The sequence below is a fragment of the Sorex fumeus genome, unplaced genomic scaffold (genome assembly GCF_029834395.1).
Source record: "Sorex fumeus unplaced genomic scaffold, SorFum_2.1 ptg000098l, whole genome shotgun sequence".
Taxonomy (NCBI): domain Eukaryota; kingdom Metazoa; phylum Chordata; class Mammalia; order Eulipotyphla; family Soricidae; genus Sorex; species Sorex fumeus.
Window position 1 is genome coordinate 2,275,187 of NW_026606155.1, and position 18,826 is coordinate 2,294,012.

Genomic DNA, 18,826 nt, shown 5'->3' on the forward strand with positions numbered 1-18,826 from the left:
CTAGCACCATGTATGGTCCCCCAAGCACCAAGGATTACTACTGAGCCCAAAACCCCAAAATAATAAAAAAAATTAATAAAATGTATGGGCTGGAGCGATAGCACAGCGGGTAGGGCGTTCGCCTTACAAGCGGCCAACGTGGCCGACCCGAGTTCGATTCCTCCGCCCCTCTCGGAGAGCCCGGCAAGCTACCGAGAGTATTTGATATGCCAGACACAGTAACAACAAAGTCTCCAATGGAGACGTTACTGGGCCCGCTCGAGCAAATCGACGATCAACGAGAGGGCCTTTACCTTTACCTTTTAATAAAATGTATAAGGAAAGCAAAGGATCTACAAGGGCTAAAACAATTCTGAAAATAAGAGCAAAGATTGAGGACTTATATTACCTGATTTCAGGGCACACTGTAAAATACACTTAAGAATAAAATATTTATAAACAACAACTTATTTTTAGAGCAGATATATTTTAATTTGATGATCTAGTTTCATATAGATTTAAAGACTTTACAATAAAAGAACTTACGACTAACTGGTCATTTAAACAATGAGCCAAAACAAAATCACATGAATTTTTACTATTTTTGCTAAGTGTATTTTAATAGATTTGAATCATTCTAGCATATGGCAGGCATCTGAAGTATCCTTAAATGATCTCTTTCAGAAGATCCTATAAGCAATCACTTATTAAGCAAACTTACTATATAAATTTATAAGCAACATAAACAGTAATAAAGATAGTAAGCATACCACTGGCATAAGGAGTGACGTATAGATCAATAAACAGAATAGAGTTCAAAGATCCACATGTATAATCAATTGACTTTTAACAAAGGTAACAAGGTAATTCAACAGAGACAAAATAATTTTTACAATAAATGGTGCTAGAACTGGATACTGTACATGGATAAAATGAGCCTCAAATCTTACCTAGTACCATACATAAAAATTGTTCCAAATAGTTCACAGATCTGGCAGTCAGAGATATAAACTACTAGAAGACTAGAAGAAAACAATGCGAATATCTTTGTGAGTTAGACAAAAATTTCTCTTTCTTTTTTTTTTTTGAGTTAATTATTTCCTAAAGAGGGTTGCAAAAACAAATGATAAAAGGAAAAATAGATAAAATAGGCTTCATCATTTCAGAGTTTTGCTCATAGTTAAGGAAACACAAAGATTATACTGTAAGTACCACAAAGGCCAGCCACAAACCGGGAGGAAAACTTTAGGGGACAAAGAACTTCTATCCAGAATGCATAAGAACCCTAAACTTACTAACAGAAGGAAGATAAGAGAGCAAAGATTGGAAAAGACATTTCCCAAAAGATATACAAAAGGCAAATGGCATGTGAAAAGATGCTTCAGACTGTGGATCCCAAGAGAGATGCTAATTAAAGCCAATTTGTGGTCCATGCTACAGCCATTAGAATTAGTGGAGTTCAAAAGACCGTCACAACCAAGTGCGGGTGACGTTAGTGGAGACGAGAGCAACTGGACGTCCACTGCTCGTGGTAATGCAGAGCAGTATAGATATATCTGTCACATTAAACATCCATTTTACCAAAGTTCCATTCCTGGATCTTTGCCCTCTAGAAATAAAGACATACCTCCCTATGGCACATGTATGCAAATAGAGATAGTGGAATTGCTTAGAACAGTCTCTAATAACTTGAAACAGGTTAAATAATATTATACACCATGGACTATGACAAAGCAACAAGAAGCAGCAATGAGTCTGTACAACATGAATTGATAGTCAAAACATGCTAAATAAATGAAGTAAAACATATATGACTCCATTCATATAAAATACCATAGTGGCAGAAAAAGGTCTGGGACTAGTGATATAAAAAAAATAATAAAGAGGGGCTGGAGCGATAGCACAGCGGGTAGGGCGTTCGCCTTACAAGCGGCCAACATGGCCGACCCGAGTTCGATTCCTCCGCCCCTCTCGGAGAGCCCGGCAAGCTACCGAGAGTATTCGATATGCCAGACACAGTAACAACAAAGTCTCCAATGGAGACGTTACTGGGCCCGCTCGAGCAAATCGACGATCAACGGGAGGGCCTTTACCTTTTACCTTAATAAAGAGGGGCTGGAGAGATAGCACAGCGGGTAGGGCATTTGCCTTGCATGTGGCCGACCCAGGTTCGATTCCCAGCATCCCATATGGTCCCCTGAGCACCTCCAGGAGTAACTCCTGAGTGCAGAGCCAGAAGTAACCCCTGTGCATTGCCAGGTGTGACCCAAAAAGCAAAAATAAATAAATAAATAAAGAGTCAAAGGGACAAGAAGACTGTTCTCTGGGGGAGGAGGAAGATGGTGGTTATACCAAGCAGTGCTTGGGGGTCACTCCTAGTGGCTCTTAGGAATCATGAGGTACCAGGTATTAAACCCAGGCCTCCAGTATACAAGCCATATACTCTAGTTACTGTAGTATCTCTTTAGAACAAACAATCTGATTTTCTTTCCGTTTCTAGTGACTTCTAGTTATTTTCAATTTGGAGCACACAAGTTCCAAACTGGGAGAGGATGCTCCAAACTGGGATAGGTACTGAGCACCATCAGGGCAGGGCAGGGAAAGGAAGGGAAGGGAAGGGAAGATAAGGAAAGGAAAGAGAAAAAGAAGGAAGGAAAAAGAAGGAAAGGAAATAAGGTTATCATTAGACTGTTTGCTGTTCAATTATTATTTTATTTTTTTGCCTTTTAGACCACATCCAACAGTGCTAACAAGTCATCAGAAGTTACTCCTGGAGGTGCTTGGGGGACCATAGAGGGTGCTGGGGATTGAACCCAGGTCAGCTACATGCAAAGCAAACACTATCCCACATACTATCACTCTGATCCCAAGACTGCTCAGCTATTCTTAATGCCCAAAGAAAATATGGCAACACTTAAGATACTCAAGGATTCTGTATCTAAACTGTCCAAGTACATGACTGCAAACAAACTTTATAAAATATATCAAAAATCAGGGTACAGAGTCGAGGACATTACAAAGAACCTCCAGGAGTGATGCTGAGTGCAGAGAGCAAGGAATAGCCCCCTAAGCACCCCCAGGGGTGGCCCAAACAAACAAAATCCTCAGGGTGCATTGGTCCTGTGACCCCATCCTAAAGAATCTGTTATAAAAGTGCTGCTATCAGGGGGCTGGAGCAATAGCACAGCAGGTAGGGCGTTTGCCTTGCATGCGGCCAACCCAGGTTCGATTCCCAGCATCCCATATGGTCCCCTGAGCAACGCCAGGAGTAACTCCTGAGTACAGAGCCAGGAGTAACCCCTGTGCATCGCCGGGTGTGACCCAAAAAGCAAAAAAAAAAAAGTGCTACAATCATAAAACAAAAAAAAATTATGGGGCCGGAGAGATAGTATAGCAGGCTGACCTGAATTCAATCCCTGCCACCCTGTATGGTTTCCCAAGCCCCAGAATTGATCCCTGAGTGCAGAACCAGGAGTAGCTCTCAGGAATCATGAGGTACTGAACACAGCTAGATATGGTGCCCTCTGCAACCCCAGCCCCCTCAAAAAACTATATATATATATATATATATATATATATATAAAGTACATTTAGAGAACCCAAGGGACTAAAAGTAATCATGACGAGCATTAAAAAAAAAATATATATATATATATGCCATGGTTAGAAAGGAGAGAATATAATATATAGAATAAAATCATCAAAACTGGGGCAAGGGGAATAAGGAGTACATAGGAATGATAGTCTACTAGACTTTAATCGGAAATAAAAGGATATTACCTTGGATCAAAGAGCAGCATAAAAAGAATGAAAGACAAGAAGGAGCTGTAAACTTATCTCAATACTGTTTAATGGAGAGAACCAAGAAGTCCTTTAAAAATGGACTAAGAGTGTTATATAAAGATATTATATAATATTAACCAATGGGGGAAAGTAGATAAAACCCATTACATAATTTAAAAGTGTAGATACAAAAGGCATAAAAATGAAACAATGCGATAGAACTGAGGCCAAGCATAGTCATCATATCAAGAGATGTAAACGGACTTAACTCACCTATTGAAAGAAAAGGATTTTCAGATTGTCTAACAAAGCAAAATCCAACACTAGGCAGAATACAAGAGACACACCTAAAACAAAGAGATTCAAAAGAGTTAAAAATAAAAAGGGTGCAGAAAGAGGTATCAGGCAAACATAAGAAGAAAACAGGGGTCATAAATTTTGATTTATATCTGACAATGGTGGAATTAATGTTAAACTACATAAAGAAGACCACAGAGCAATGTTGAAGATACAATTCACAATGAAGATATTACAAGTTTCTATTTACACATCCAATAACAGCAAAAATTCTCATTAAGTGAAAACTTGCAAGAGATGCACAGAGACATGAATAGAAGCACAAGGTTTAACATGACTCTCACAATCCAAGATCAAGTACACCAAAAATTAATAAAAGAAAACATTAGCAATGTAACTGAGATACATCATGTAGGTCTATATCAAACTCTGAAGCTCAATACCACAGGCTACAACTTCAAGTATACACGAAACATTCATTAAAAATGACCAAATCTTGGACCACAGAGAAAACTACCCTAAATTTGAAAAAACAGAAATAATGCAAATTATCACCCTCACTTTATAATGCAACAAAACTAGAAATCAATGACAAAATATTTTAAAGTAATACTCCACATGAAAATATTGAAACGCACTTTTAAGTAAGACTCAAGTTAGGGTCAAAATTAAAATTTCAATTGGAGGCGTTCTTGAAAATAATAAAAGCCTGACATCAGAATCTGAGAGCTACCGCTAAGAGAACTATCAAGGGGAAATATTGCATGCAATGATTATATAAAAAAATGCCAAAACACAAAAATCCTCATCAAGCTAGAAAAGAAACACCAAAAGAAAAACAAAAGAAAGCTGGAGGGATAAAATTAATTTAAAATCAAATCACAAGAAGTAATAAACTGATCAATGGATCCTTAGAAAAATAATTAACAGTGCACAAAAACAAGAAAAACTGAGATGAGGTACAGAAAATACAAATACACATTAAGTAAACCACATTCAATGTGACAAAGAGAAAACATCAAAATAAAGAAAACTTTTCAAATTCCAAGATGATCTTCTGCATAATTCAATGCAAACAAATTTGAAAACTTTAGATGTCAACAAAAATCTTTCAGATAAATAAAACTTATCAAAACTGACCCCAGTAGAAATGAAAAGGCTAAAATAGAATGAGGGTCATAAAGGACACAGAGAAGAAGTCAAAGAGTTCCACTACAAACAAGCACAGGGTCACATGCCTTAGAGAGACACTTGACCAATTTTTTTTTTAAATCACATAACCTCAGTGTTACTTTATTACAGAAAAAAAAAAGTAAAAGACTCAAAAGAAATTTATGTAACACTGCTCCCATATCCTAATAGATCCATTCCCCATCCCACTGTCCTGGAAAAAAAAAACCCACAAACTATTCTAACTATGAATTAAATATAAATTTTAATAAAATATGTATGATAAAATCCAATACATAATATTAATAAAGCTTAAAAGGAGAAGTCACAGGGGTCAGAGCAACCATACAATGGGTAGGGAACTTGCCTTGCATGTGGCTGACCCAGGTTCAATGTCTGGCAACCCAAAATGTCCCCTGAGCACCACCAGGACAGATCACTGAGCACAGAGCTAGGAATAAGCCCTGAGCACCATCACATATGCCACCCCCACAAAAATAAGTCCTAGATACAGAAAATGAACTTGACAAAATTCAACACCAAATTCTTTAACTCAATAAAACAAGGATTAAGACCTCCCAATCTCAGCGATAACACAACTGGTAGAGTGTTTGCCTTGCACACAGCCAACCCGGGCTGAATTCCTAGCATCCCTGAACACTGCCAGAAGTAATTCCTGAGTGCAGAGCCAGGAGTAACCCCTGAGCATCGCCAGGTGAGACCCAAAAAGAGAAAAAAAAAGACCTCTCTATCTCAACCCAAAGGGATACTTTACTTAATAGATAAATAGCTTCCGGGAAATAGCACAGGAACTTGGAGCACCTGCCTTCCAAGCACCTGATCAGGAGTTCAAATCCCTGGCACCTCACATACAATCAGTACAATCTTGGCAATACTGCTGTTTGAACCTGGCAGCTCTGCTGTCCTTGATCTGGGGGGCAGCAAGTGGTTTCCAAAAGCACCACAGTTGGATGTGTGGGAGCACCACAAAAGGATATTCAACCGCCAGCAAGCAGCTAAAAACATGATTGCCACTCAAAGCCTCTCTTGCAAAACACAGTACCCAAAAGAAGAGAGAGAGAACAAGGGGGAATACCCTGCCACAGAGGCAGGATGGGACGGGGGGGGGGGGGGGATGAGGGGGGGGGGGGATACTGGGACCCATGGGGATGGATGACGGGCACTGGTGGAGGGATGGGCACTTGATCATTGTATAACTGAAACCCAAGCACAAAATTTGTAAGCCTATAACTGTACCTCATGGTTTTTCACTAATAAAAAAAGAAAAAAAAAAGATGTGAACACCGTGGCCAGAAATGCCACCTCCAACGAGCTCCACAACCATCACTGTGCGCCTCGACTCTGAGTGCGAAGCCTGGTGAGCATCTGAGCAATTCCCACTACTGAAAGAATGCATGTTTTGGTGGGCACCAAGCCAAGTGTGGCACATCACAGCATCGTGTGCAAGCACTGCAGAGAACAATGTGTGAGCCCGCCAACCAGGTGTCCACATGGGCCCCAGCCCCTGGAGCAATAGCAGCAGCAACAAAGGTGGAGACGGGAGACATCCAATTAATTTGATTTTTTTTTAAGTTCCTGAACATTTCTTCAACCAATAAAATTAGAGAAGCACTAAATCTGTCCCTACTAAAATTAAAAGAGGGCAAGATTACTCTATCCTGGAAACAAAACAAGGGACTAGACAGTAGAAAATAATGGGGAAAAATACCCTTGGTCTCTGCAGGAATGAGATTGCCAAGCAGTGCAGAAAGGGATTTGGAGGAGAGGGGAGAGGAAGGACTGGACAAGAAGTGAAGGACAATGGTGCAGGGTCTTGGGTACTTTGGTGGTGGTGAGGTGTAATAACTATGAGCAGCAAAACTACAATACTCGAATACTCGAAACTTCAGAGAGCTGACAGCCCAGCAGAAGCGCAGAAAATGAGATGGGAAAATTGAGTAGAAGCCCACTAAGATCAATGAGTGAAAACAACCACACAGAGGGCCCAATTCGCGCCTAACAGCTCAATAAATCCTCTGGTCATGACTTTAGCAAGACCATTATGAGATATATGCTATAACAAGCAATATAAAGTAAATTATTTTGTGCCTGATAAGGGAGCAGGGCTTGTAGGGGTCAGGGGGACTTGGGGACATTGGTGGAGGAAGGTCACACTGGGATTGATTGGTGTTGGAATATTGAATGCTTGAAACAACAGTATCGTGAATAACTTTGTAACTCACAATGTTTAAAGTTTCATACCAAAAGATAGTTACTGCTGAAACCATGTTACCTAAACTATAATGACTACTTAAAAAATTAAAGAATACTTTCCCCTACACTCAACATTGTGTTGGAGATATTTGCCAATGCAATTGGGGAAGCAAAAGCAATTAAAAACAGAAGACGTGGGAGCTAGAGAGACAGTACAGCACGTAAGGTGGTTTCTTTGCACATGGCTGAGACTGGTTCAATCTCTGGCACTCCATATGGTCCCCTGGGCACTGCTAGAAGTGATCCCTGATTGCAGAGTTAGGAGTAAGCCCTGAGCACTGCCAGGTGTGGTTCAAAACTGGAGGAGGAGAGGGAGGAAGAGGAGGAAGCGACAGAAAAGGAAGAGGAGGAGGAGGAGAAGGAGAAGAGATGAACTATTTTCTATTTGTAGATTATATAATTATAATTTCAAGATCCCTTAGGTGGAAAGACACATACGCAAAGAAAATAATTTGATAGATAGGGTTGTAAATAGCATGCATGTATAACATAAAACTAACATACAAAAAAAGATATGAAAAATTCCCCAATTATAATGGAGGGAAAGATAGTAGAGGGGCTGGGAAAATGTCTCTGAGGAGCACATTGTTTGGATATGAGAGATCCAGTTTCAATCTCCAGCATCACATGGTCCCAAAAAGAAAAAAATAATAAAATAAAATAATAAGCATAAACTTAATTTTCAAAATCCTAGTAGCACCCGGAAAGGCACAATGATTAAAACATCTGAAAAAAAAACATACCAAGTTCCTATTAAGACTCAATGTTCTAGGGCTGGAGCAATAGCACAGCAGGTAGGGTGTTTGCCTTGCATGCGACCAACCCGATTTCGATTCCCAGCATCCCATATGATCCCCTGAGCATCGCCAGGAGTAGTTCCTGAGTGCAGAGCCATGAGTAACCTCTGTGCATCACCCAGTGTGATCCAAAGATCCAAAAACAAAAAGACTCAATGTTCTAAATATGTTAGTTGTCCTATTTTTTTTTTCAGAAACCAGACTACACGAAAAGAAAGTAGAAAGTAGAATATACATCTCTCAGCAAAAGTATGATTCCCTTGAGTATCCAACTGTTAATTCCTCCAGAGCTATTAAGAGTCTGATACATTGTAGAAACCCAATAAATATCTATAATAAGTGAATAGGCAAAATAGTAAAATATAACAGATGCTAATGGGATGAATCTTAAATTCATGTAACTGTCAAACCAAAAATGTATTGAGGAAGGACCAGAGCAATGTACAGCAGGTAGGGCATTTGCCTTGCACGCCGCCAACCTGGGTTCAATCCCGGGCATGCCATATGGTCCCCCAAGCGCCGCTAGAAGTAATTCCTGAGTGCAAAGCCAGAAGTATTGCTGGGTGTGATCTAAAAAGGAAAAAAAAATGTATTGAGGAGGCTGAAGTAATAGTACAGCGGGTAGGGCGTTTTCCTTGCACACGGCTAACCCGGGTTCAATTCCCAGCATTTCCTATGCTCCCCCCAACACCATCAGGAGTAATTCCTGAGTACAGAACCAGAAGTAACTTCTGAGCATCACCAAATGTGACCCAAAAAAGCCAAAAAATTATCTCTTTTCTGAGAGCCAGAGAGATAATTCAAATAGGGTGAGATAATTATCTGAGAGCCAGAGAGATCATTCAAATAGGGTGTAATACATGATTTGCATAAAGGAGTTCCTGGTTAGTTCCCCAGAACTGCATGATGGCCTCTTGAGCACTGCAGAAAGCAACCATGGAGCACTGAAAGAGGAATAACTTCCGAGCACCACTGGGTGTGGCCCCAAAACAAAACAAAACAAAAAGTATTGGTTATTGCTTCAAAGACAACTTGAGGGAAACTAACCCCACATTATAAAGTTTTTGTACTTCTTTTAACTCAAGATTTTTATTTTGCTCATATCATACAGGAATGCATATTATGTTCATGGCTGATGCAAAACTAATGGAGAAATGGCTAATACAATGAATGATAAGATCAGGCCTAACAATGAAATGACACTCATAAGATAAAATTTAATAGCACTTCCAGTGAGTTGAATCGTATCTCCCAAAAAACATATGTTCAAGTCACAATCCCTAGTACCTATGAAAATGACCTAACTTGGAAACAGGAACACAGGGAGATAAATTGAAAGATTGTTATAATAGAGAGATGATAAATTTCATAATTGAGAAGGTGATGCTAAGACTGAAGAGGAAGTAAAATATTGAAGGGACTGTTAAGCGATAAAACCAGAATACTAATATAACAACTGATTCTGAAAAAATATTACGAGAATGAATTAAGCTAGTATATGTCAAAGTGCTTGACACGTGTAGTAGCACGAGAAATCAATATCTAAATGTTCCTTTCTGGAGAGCTTATAATAAAAATACATATATTTTTGATACATTGAACTGAGTTTTTAATTATGTTATTATCTATTTTAGGCCACACCCAGCAGTGCTCGGAAACTATTCCTGGCTCAGTGCTCAGGAGTGACCCCTGGCACAGGAACCATACCTGGCAGTGCTCAGGGGACCATATGCAGTGCCAGAGGACCACAGTAGTGCCAGGAGATTAAAAAAAAAAGGGTTGGTTGCATGCAAGGCAAGCAAACACCTTACCTCCTATACTTTCTTTCCATCTGAGTTATCATCTACTTCAACTTCAAAGGTAAGCTCATTTCTTTTCAAAATAAAAATAACAGGGTCTGGAGAAATAGTACAGCAGGCAGGGAATTTGCCTTGCACGTGGCCAACCTGGGTTCAATTCCCCTACATCCCATATGCTCCCTGAGCCCTCCAGGAGTGATTCCTGAGCACAGGAGTAAGCTTTGAACACTGCTAGGTGTGGCCCAAAAGCAAAAAAAATAAATTTAAAATGAATAAAAATAAAATAAAGAGACTGGAGAGTTAGGACAGCAGGCCGGCATTTGCCTTGCACGGGACCAACCCAGGTTAGATCCCAGCATTCCTTAGGGTTCCCTGAGCACCACCAGGAGTAATCCTTGACTGCAGAGCCAGAAGTAACCACTGAGCATCGTCATGTGTGGCCCAAAAAACTAAACAAAAACTTAAAATAATAAAATAAAATAAATTTAAATAACATCATATTTATCCATAAATGATTATGGGCAAATACTTAAATGGGTATACACACATGGCCTTTCTATTTCTTTCAAGTATCAAATCAAATTCTTGAGACAAAAAAAAAATGCCCTACAATGTTGAATATTCCTATGATTCTTTTGGGAGAGATGGGGGGGGTGGGTTACACCCAGTGGTGCTCAGGGCTTACTCCTGGTTCTGTGCTCATGGACCACTTCTGGAGGGCTGGCGGGGAAAGGGGGACCAGATGAGGTCCCAAGGATCAAACCTGGGTCAGTCACTTGCAAGGCAAGCACCCTACCCACTATCATTCTGGCCCTAGATATCCCTCTGATTTTAAAGCTACATCAAATATTTAATGAGACTCACATATATAAACAATGCTCATGCATTCTTGAAATGAGAATAAAATGGGACAAAATGAGAGTAAAATGGGACAAAAATAGAACATATGGTTTTAATAAAACTAAACATTCTAGATGGTTGAGTCTGAAGAGCTAGTACAGGGTTAAGGCACTTGCCTTGCATGTGGCCTGGCCTGGGTCAATCCACAGCACCACAAGAAGTTGGTTCACCCTGAGCCCTGCCAGGAGTGATCCTGAGTGTACAGTCAGGAGTAAGCCCTGAGCACAGCTGGCTGTGCCTCCAGAAACAAACCAAAAAAAAAAATTTTTTTTTCTGAACATGCACTTCGGTGCAATAAAATTTTCATTTAATTTGTGCAACTACCCATATTTACATGTAAAATAAATGCACATGAATTTCCAACATAATTAAACTGCAAAACAAAAATCCCAAATAAAATCTCTTTTATTGGTTGGGTAATCAATACATAAAACTTGAACAAATGTTTTATTGAAGTATACAAGTCATATTATAGCCTGAAGGGTCCCTGACCTCAATAGGTACTGTCACTTTCTCATAAGAAAAACGGTTGGATGTATGCTAAGATTGCATCCCAATTAGCAATTATTATGCCCAATACAACAGTAGAAAATTTTAACCAAAGTGAGGAAAATTGAAAGCACAATGAACATTCAGGAAAAGCATAACATGATACATAATTATTTTAAATTTGATTTAACAAATATGTTGGAGTATTTTTGACAACCACTTTTATCTGTAAATCCCTGTGGAAAACATGCATCAATAAAGCAACATAACAACATGCACTAATAGAAATGTTAAATCTTCAAAATTAATGATACCCAAAACATTTATTAGGGAATTCTTGTTTTTGAAAGACCTTTCATTCACCCTCAATCATTTTCACTTATTCGAGAAACAATTTTTGTGCAAACACTGTGCACTAAACAATTGTTTTGCATGCTGCAGACACAGAGATGAACATAATACAATCTACACACAAATGAGGGCAACTAACAAGAAACTAATTATTGCAATACAATGCAAGCGCACAAGTGGGGAATACAGGGGAAGAGTGGCAATCAAGCAAGGCTTACAAGATAAATATTGAACAATAAGTAGGCATTAGAGTGTCAAAGAAGAGGCCATGGAGGGAAAGGAAGCATTGCAGGCAAAAAAAAGAACATGGTGCATTGGAGGAACTGAACCCATCAGACCAGTGTGAAGAAATCGAAGAGTTAGGATAGGGCTAGAACTGGATGGGGTAGAACCAATAGGGCTTCAGCTCTGTTGGATACTAACGGGACTGAGTAGAAAGTTAGGAATACTCCCAGATGTTTCTCTTGGAGAATGGATAGACAATGGTGCCACTTACTGAAATGAGTCATAGGAAAGGTGCGAATGAAGAACATAAGACAATGAGTTTGAGGCACCTCTATGATGCCTGGATGGGAATGGAGGCCTGTAGTTCAAGAGACGTGCTTCAAGTGGAGGATCGAATCGAGGTGAGAGGTGTCATCCACATAAAGGTGAATGAGATCAAAAGCTTGGGGGCAGGGAGGGGAGAGTTTAAGAGAGATGGAGAGAGAGGGGTGGGGTGGGAGGAAGGCAAAATCTTATTTTAAAAGAGGAAATGCCCCCTCCAAAAATATCTGAGTAGTTATAATCATTAAGGAATCATTAAAGTAGTTTCCCCCCCCAAAAAAAATCTGAGTGGATACAACCATAAAAGAAAGAAGAATTTAAATCAGAAATGTAGTAATTACTGTCAAAGGCACAGGGAAATCATGTAAGAAAAGAGCTAAAAACCATCTGCTCTTTTCTTTCTTCTTCTTCTTTTTCTTTTTTTTTCTTTCTTTTTTTTTTTTTTTGGCTACCACAACTATGGCCAATAACTATTCTCTAATTCTGCGAATACAGAAAGAAGGACCGACTTTATACACAGATTTCTAAACAACTATAGACTGTAGTGCTATTAAAAGGAGAAGTACTTCTCTCTTGCATTTATACAATCACATTATAACATATAGTTTATATGTTATAAAATAAAGAAAATATCTATCAATTTCCCCTCACTTGGCCCTTAAATATATATGGGTCTAGATAAGTAACTCAGTGGCAGAGCACACACTTTGCATATATGAGACTTTGAGTTTTTTCTCAGCAACACACACACACACACACACACACGCACACACACGTACAACATACACATTATATACCATGTACACATGAAAGAGAAGCAAATTCAACTTCAAACAATTACACTAAATATCTGTATTCATAAAGTGGTTTGTTGGTTTTTGTTTGTGACATAATGAAAATGTTTTTAGTTCTTTTGATAAACACCTTGAATGGCATAAATGCATTAAAAATTAAAATTTTGAAAAAATAATAAGAATATACACGGAGGAAGAGTAATAATATAGCAGGTAGGTCGCTTGCCTTGCACACAGCTTACCCATGTTTCCCTGGCACCCAGCCCACCAAGGCTTTGCAATCACGCCCTACCAGGAATAATCCCTGAGGACAGAGTCAGGAGTAAGGCCTGAACACTGCTGGATGTAGACCAGTCCCCCAAAATAAATAAAAATAAAAATAGCATATATATATATATACATATATATATGGTCAGAGAGATAATACGGTGGGGTTTGGGCACTTGCCTTGCACACAGTCAACCCACTTTGATCATTTAAGCATCACCAATAGTGATCCTGAGCACAGAACCAGCAGTAGGCCCTGAGTTCTTGCACAAAAAAACAAAAACAAAATACAGCATAGATTCACAATTTTATAATTGATTATTTAAGTGCTTCTCAACTGGGGATCTTATGGTCCCTGCGGGGCCTCAGGATTATTTCAGTGTTTTTCAACTGGGGACCTAGGATCCCTAGGGGCCACAGGTAAAAATTAAAAATTCACATAAACACAGGGCCATGGCATGAAACTGGGAGGCAAGTAGGAGGACGGGACCACAGGAAGGAAACAAGGTCAGAAGGGGCCCACAGCCAAAAGACTGAGAAACACCCCATTATTCTCAGCTGTCACCCAAATTGTCAGCAGGTTAATTTCCAAATTTGACATTTTGATGGATAGTTATATAAGTCACTTATGTTCACCAACTTCTATAAAATACAAAATATTGGGGCCAGAGAGACAGCGAGTACAAGCGGCCAATCCAGGTTTGATCCCCAGCACTCCTTATGGTCACCTGGGCCCTCCAGGAATGATCCCTGAGCACTGAGTCAGGAGTTAAGCCCTGAACACTGCTGAGTGTGACCCAAAAAATAATGTCAGAATGCAACCAAAGATGATGGGGAAGCAGTCATGCCTCGGAGATGCTCTATTGGCATGCTTTTTCAAGGTTCTGTTCTCCCTAAAACATCTCTCTCTGTCTCTCTCTGTCTCTATCTGTTTCTCTCTCTCTCTTCTCTCTCTCTCTCTCTCTCTCTCTCTCTCTCTCTCACACACACACACACATTCCTGTCTTTGGTCCCCTGACACACCTAAGTCGATTTCTTTTGATAAAACTCATCTTGCTTCACTATTTCACCTGAAATTCTTTCTGCAAAAGAAGGCAATGGACCAGGAACATCTGTGCCAAGACTGACTGCAGATGCAGACAGGGCTGAAATGCTCATTCCATGACAAAGTACAGAGCACAGGACTCTCACCCGCATGCATGGGACTGTGGCCGGAGACTTAAAAAGCCAGAACAGGATGACAGAAAACTGCTAGGCACAGTCCAAGAAAGGCCCAGCAACAAGATTTCATACTAGGAAAGGTACACTGGGTAACAGCGTGGGGACGAGACGAGGTCATCGTACATCGGAGGCAGACAGATGGTGAGGGACAGGATCCGGAAGTCAAACACTAGACCACACGGCAAAGGACAGGTTGAATAACGTCATACAAGAGTAAAGAAGAGGTCTTGACATTGGGGTGGGACCTAGACCCATCTACTTAAACTGTAAATAAACTCTACCTTCTTAATCTTAAAAAAAGAAATGCTCTACTTTAAGTGACCCAACAAGCCTTTCTCGGTATATCAACTCAAAGAACGACCATGAGGAATCTCTTCCACCCAAAATGAGTAAGGCTTATGGTTACAGAAGAGACCTGGAGAAAAGAAATGAAGCCAATGTTTAGGGCCAGAGGGGAGCGGGTTTGCCCAGAATGCAGCCTATTCCAGTTCAATGCCTGGTACCCCAAAGGGTCCCATGAGTACCACCAGGAGTGATTTCTGAGAACATAGCCAGTAGTAATCCCTGAGCATTGCTGGGTAAAGCCCACTCCCAAAAAAAAAAACTAACAAAACAATTTAATGGCCCATATTCCATTTAAACAACATTATGCCTACTATTTTTTCTGTTCTGCTCTAAAGAGGCTAGATCCAAACTTGATTGTTGTCTCGTTTTAGTAGTCCATAAGGACATGATGATGATGATGATGACGATGATGATGGGATGGTGATGATGAGAGCTAACATATACTAACTCTTCCTTGTGAACCACTACTCTGCGCCAACCACAACTGACAAATGACCTTGTTGAATTCTGTCAGCTACGACTATCTCCATTTTCTAGATAATCCAGGGAAGGCTTAGAGAGGATAACTTAGCCAAGGTCACGGAGATTGCAAGAAGCAGAGTCAAGATTCAGCTCTGAATCAGGCAGCAGCCCCAATTCTAAAGTCCCATTCCTAACTTGCACTGTTATCAGAAGCAAATTCTTTGAAAGAACAAACCCCAGACGGGTCAGATTTAACTCCTAGAAGTCGAGAAGCACTAACTCCCTTTTCTCCTCTACAGAATCCCAACCTGTGTCATTCCAGATTCTATCTCAGCTAGGGAGACATTTTCACCCCTGTGGACTTTGAAAGAAAAAGAAGCATTTGTGGGGTGGAAGGAGAGAGAACGAAGCACTTGGAATTTTTAAAAATCACAATAAAATTCATTTTAAAAAACAACTTTAACTTCCATGTCATCACTGCGAAAATGTGAGGCAGTCTTACCCTTTTGTTAGTATATTTTGCATAGATTGCAGGAAACAGGGTGAATGCATACAAGAATAGGCTCCAAACTATATCTTAACTCAAACTGGTCTTTCTTCCCTCTGGATTACTTATTTCCGAAAAGAAAACGCTACCACATAAAAATCCGTCTTTGACACCTTCCATTTCCAAGGTAAGTCACGTAATCTGTTTGGGTTGAAATGCAAGTAACTTCCTCTTGCTGCTTCAACCAAACTATGTCCACTTCCTGTACAGTGAAATGCTTCACCTACATCCCAGAGGGCTCAGGAAAAGAATTCATGGAAACGTTTAGATTAAACCTGATTCTCTTCCTTGGTCTTCAGAAAGCGGTGCTAGGCTCACTCCTGAAGGCAGAGGAGAAACGAACTCTCTCCTTCTCTATGGTTCTGATGGTCTTCACATCTAGCAGAAGAGAAAACCTGTGTGGTCCTCACTTCTCTTGATCCTCTCCCCCAGACATACTCTGACTGAGTCCAAGGATAAAATCCTGCAGATCTGTGACTTGCCTTTAATAAAAAGTATTCACCTTTCATGCATAGCGACTTTTCAGTCTTTCATGTGTGTGTTCTATTTTCAGGAATATAAAGTGCACTGGAGTGTCAGTCATTCCTGTGCATGGAAGAAAGGAAAGAAAGAGATTCTTAACCTCCCTTCACTCTAAATAAAGATACCTAAAAACACCCAAAGCGTCTTTATCCTTTTCACAGCCTGCTCCCAGTTACCTCCTTTGCCCTCCAAAACCCTGAAGAATAAACAAAGATAGCTACTTCTGGTTGTCCTCACTTTAGAGATGGAAAATCCAAAGCACAAAATCATTAACTTAATTGCCCAGTGTCTCTCAGTTAATCAGAAGGGCATGTAAAACTCAGACCCACATGCTCTGGCTCCAAACCCAATGTCCTTTCCATCATCTGCAGATGAAAAGAAGCTGTTTTATAAACAATTCTAAAATAGCTACTTAACGGTAGACTCCTTGCACCACACTGCAAGGTCCATGTGTAGGTTTCAGACAATCTGGCATGAAACATCCAGGAAAAAGCCCAGACAAAACACCCAGCATATCACAAATTATAACAAGGAAAACAAAGGAAAGAGCAATGCTCACTGGCTTTAACCTGAAATTACTTATGTAACATGGAACTATGAAATCTCATGGCAGGTGGTGGGGATTTTTTTAACCACCATACTGTAATGAAACCTTCAAGGACATGATAATCCTCCTGTGGGAAGTTCTGCACTGATTTTGAACTACATTCTTATTACTCAAAACAATGCATCGACCCCACCCCCAGGACCCAAAGCGTCTGCTGAAGCACATCACAACTTCTGGGCAACAAGGGGGGGTGGAGGGCATCAAAATAACTTTGTGATCATTTAAAAGAGATGGGTTGAACTGGGAAATAACTGTAAACGCCCTAACCATGGGTTACTGAGGACTTGCTCTGCGCTAGGCTCACTCCTCCTCGTGTGTATGGTCTCCATTATGATTCACATCAGCACCACTAACCCTGGTTTCCAAATGATAAAGTTCAAAGAAGCCAGTTATCTTACCCAAGGTCAAACAATCAACGGTAAAACTAGAATTCAAGCTCAAGGGTTTCAGATCAAAAAGGAAAAAAAAAAAAAGAGTAAACAGAGGCTGGGCAGCAGGTGGGCTAAGCGGACTCCGAAGGATCCATCAGTCTGGGGATTCTGATCCCCTCGTCCATCTTATCTGGTGAGCGAAGGGCATGCTGCATTTCATCAGATAGAAAATCCTCCCCCCAAATACTGCTGCTGCGTCTCACAAAATGGCTTTTGAGCATCGCTGCGAAGAAGACTTACAAAGACTTTGGAGCAGACAGTCTGCTCAAACTGAGTGTGTCCTGCTTTGAAAGACGCAAGAGTCAGGGAGCTGAGTGAGTTCTGGAACAGGGATCAACATTCCAACTCGTCGCCGAATAACAATACCTCTCATTCAGTCACAAGTGTAAGTTCTCGAACCCCTCCAGTTTTATTCCGGAAAGGGTTTCGCATTCATCCGCCTACCAAGACCCTAGCGAAGGCCTGTGAAATGCGCACTGCAAAAAGAGAGGCTCCGGGGGGAGCGGATTAGAAACTTCCTTTCTTCCACCAGGAGTTAGCAGGTTGCCTCCAATCAAACACGCAATCATTACCGGGACAGCTAGAACCCGCCCGCTCGGGGGGTGAGAGTTTGTGCGAGCTGCCAGACAAAAGAAGCCTCTGGATTTAAAAAGGAGGATAGCCGGGATCCTCACAATAACCATCATGAGAGCCGTGTGAGCCTGTCTCCCAGCGCCCCTTTCACTTTCTCGCCAGCACCCACACGGGCTCTGGGCCCCGGCCGGGCTTTGCACCGGGCGGGCGTTCGCGTTGACATTCCCAAGTTGCTCCCCAGCCCGCACCCTGAATTCTGCCTGGCGCCCGGCGCCCTCCCCACCCCCTCCCCTCCCTCTCCCTCCTCGCCTCCCCAGCCCCAAGTCGAAACTGCAGACTCCAAACTCCCCGATGGCTCCGACACCCAGCACTGGGCATGCTCAGAAGGCCGGGCTGGCTGGGGTTGCAACTGACAGTTCCCCGCCCCTGATTTGCCACTGCCCCCCTTCCCCCACTCCGACCAGAGATACCCGAAATGTTTATCTGAACGCTCCGAGGCCCCCGCTCCCCCGACAGTGACCCCATTTTCCTGGCACCTCGCGGGCTCCTGCGGAACCCCACCGCCGGCCCCCCGGGGGAAGCCCGCAGCCCGCGCCGCGGCGGGCGCGTTGTTTTCAGCACCGGGGACAGCGCCGCGATGCCGTTTGCCGTGCCCGGCCGCCCTCCCACCCC

General features: G+C 41.3%; 1 protein-coding gene across 13 annotated transcripts in view; it reads right to left on the reverse strand.

The window, feature by feature from the left end:
* The window catches only part of UNC79 (unc-79 homolog, NALCN channel complex subunit), a 305,414-nt gene that overhangs the window by 285,863 nt on the left and 725 nt on the right, over positions 1–18,826 (reverse strand). The window lies entirely within an intron of this gene.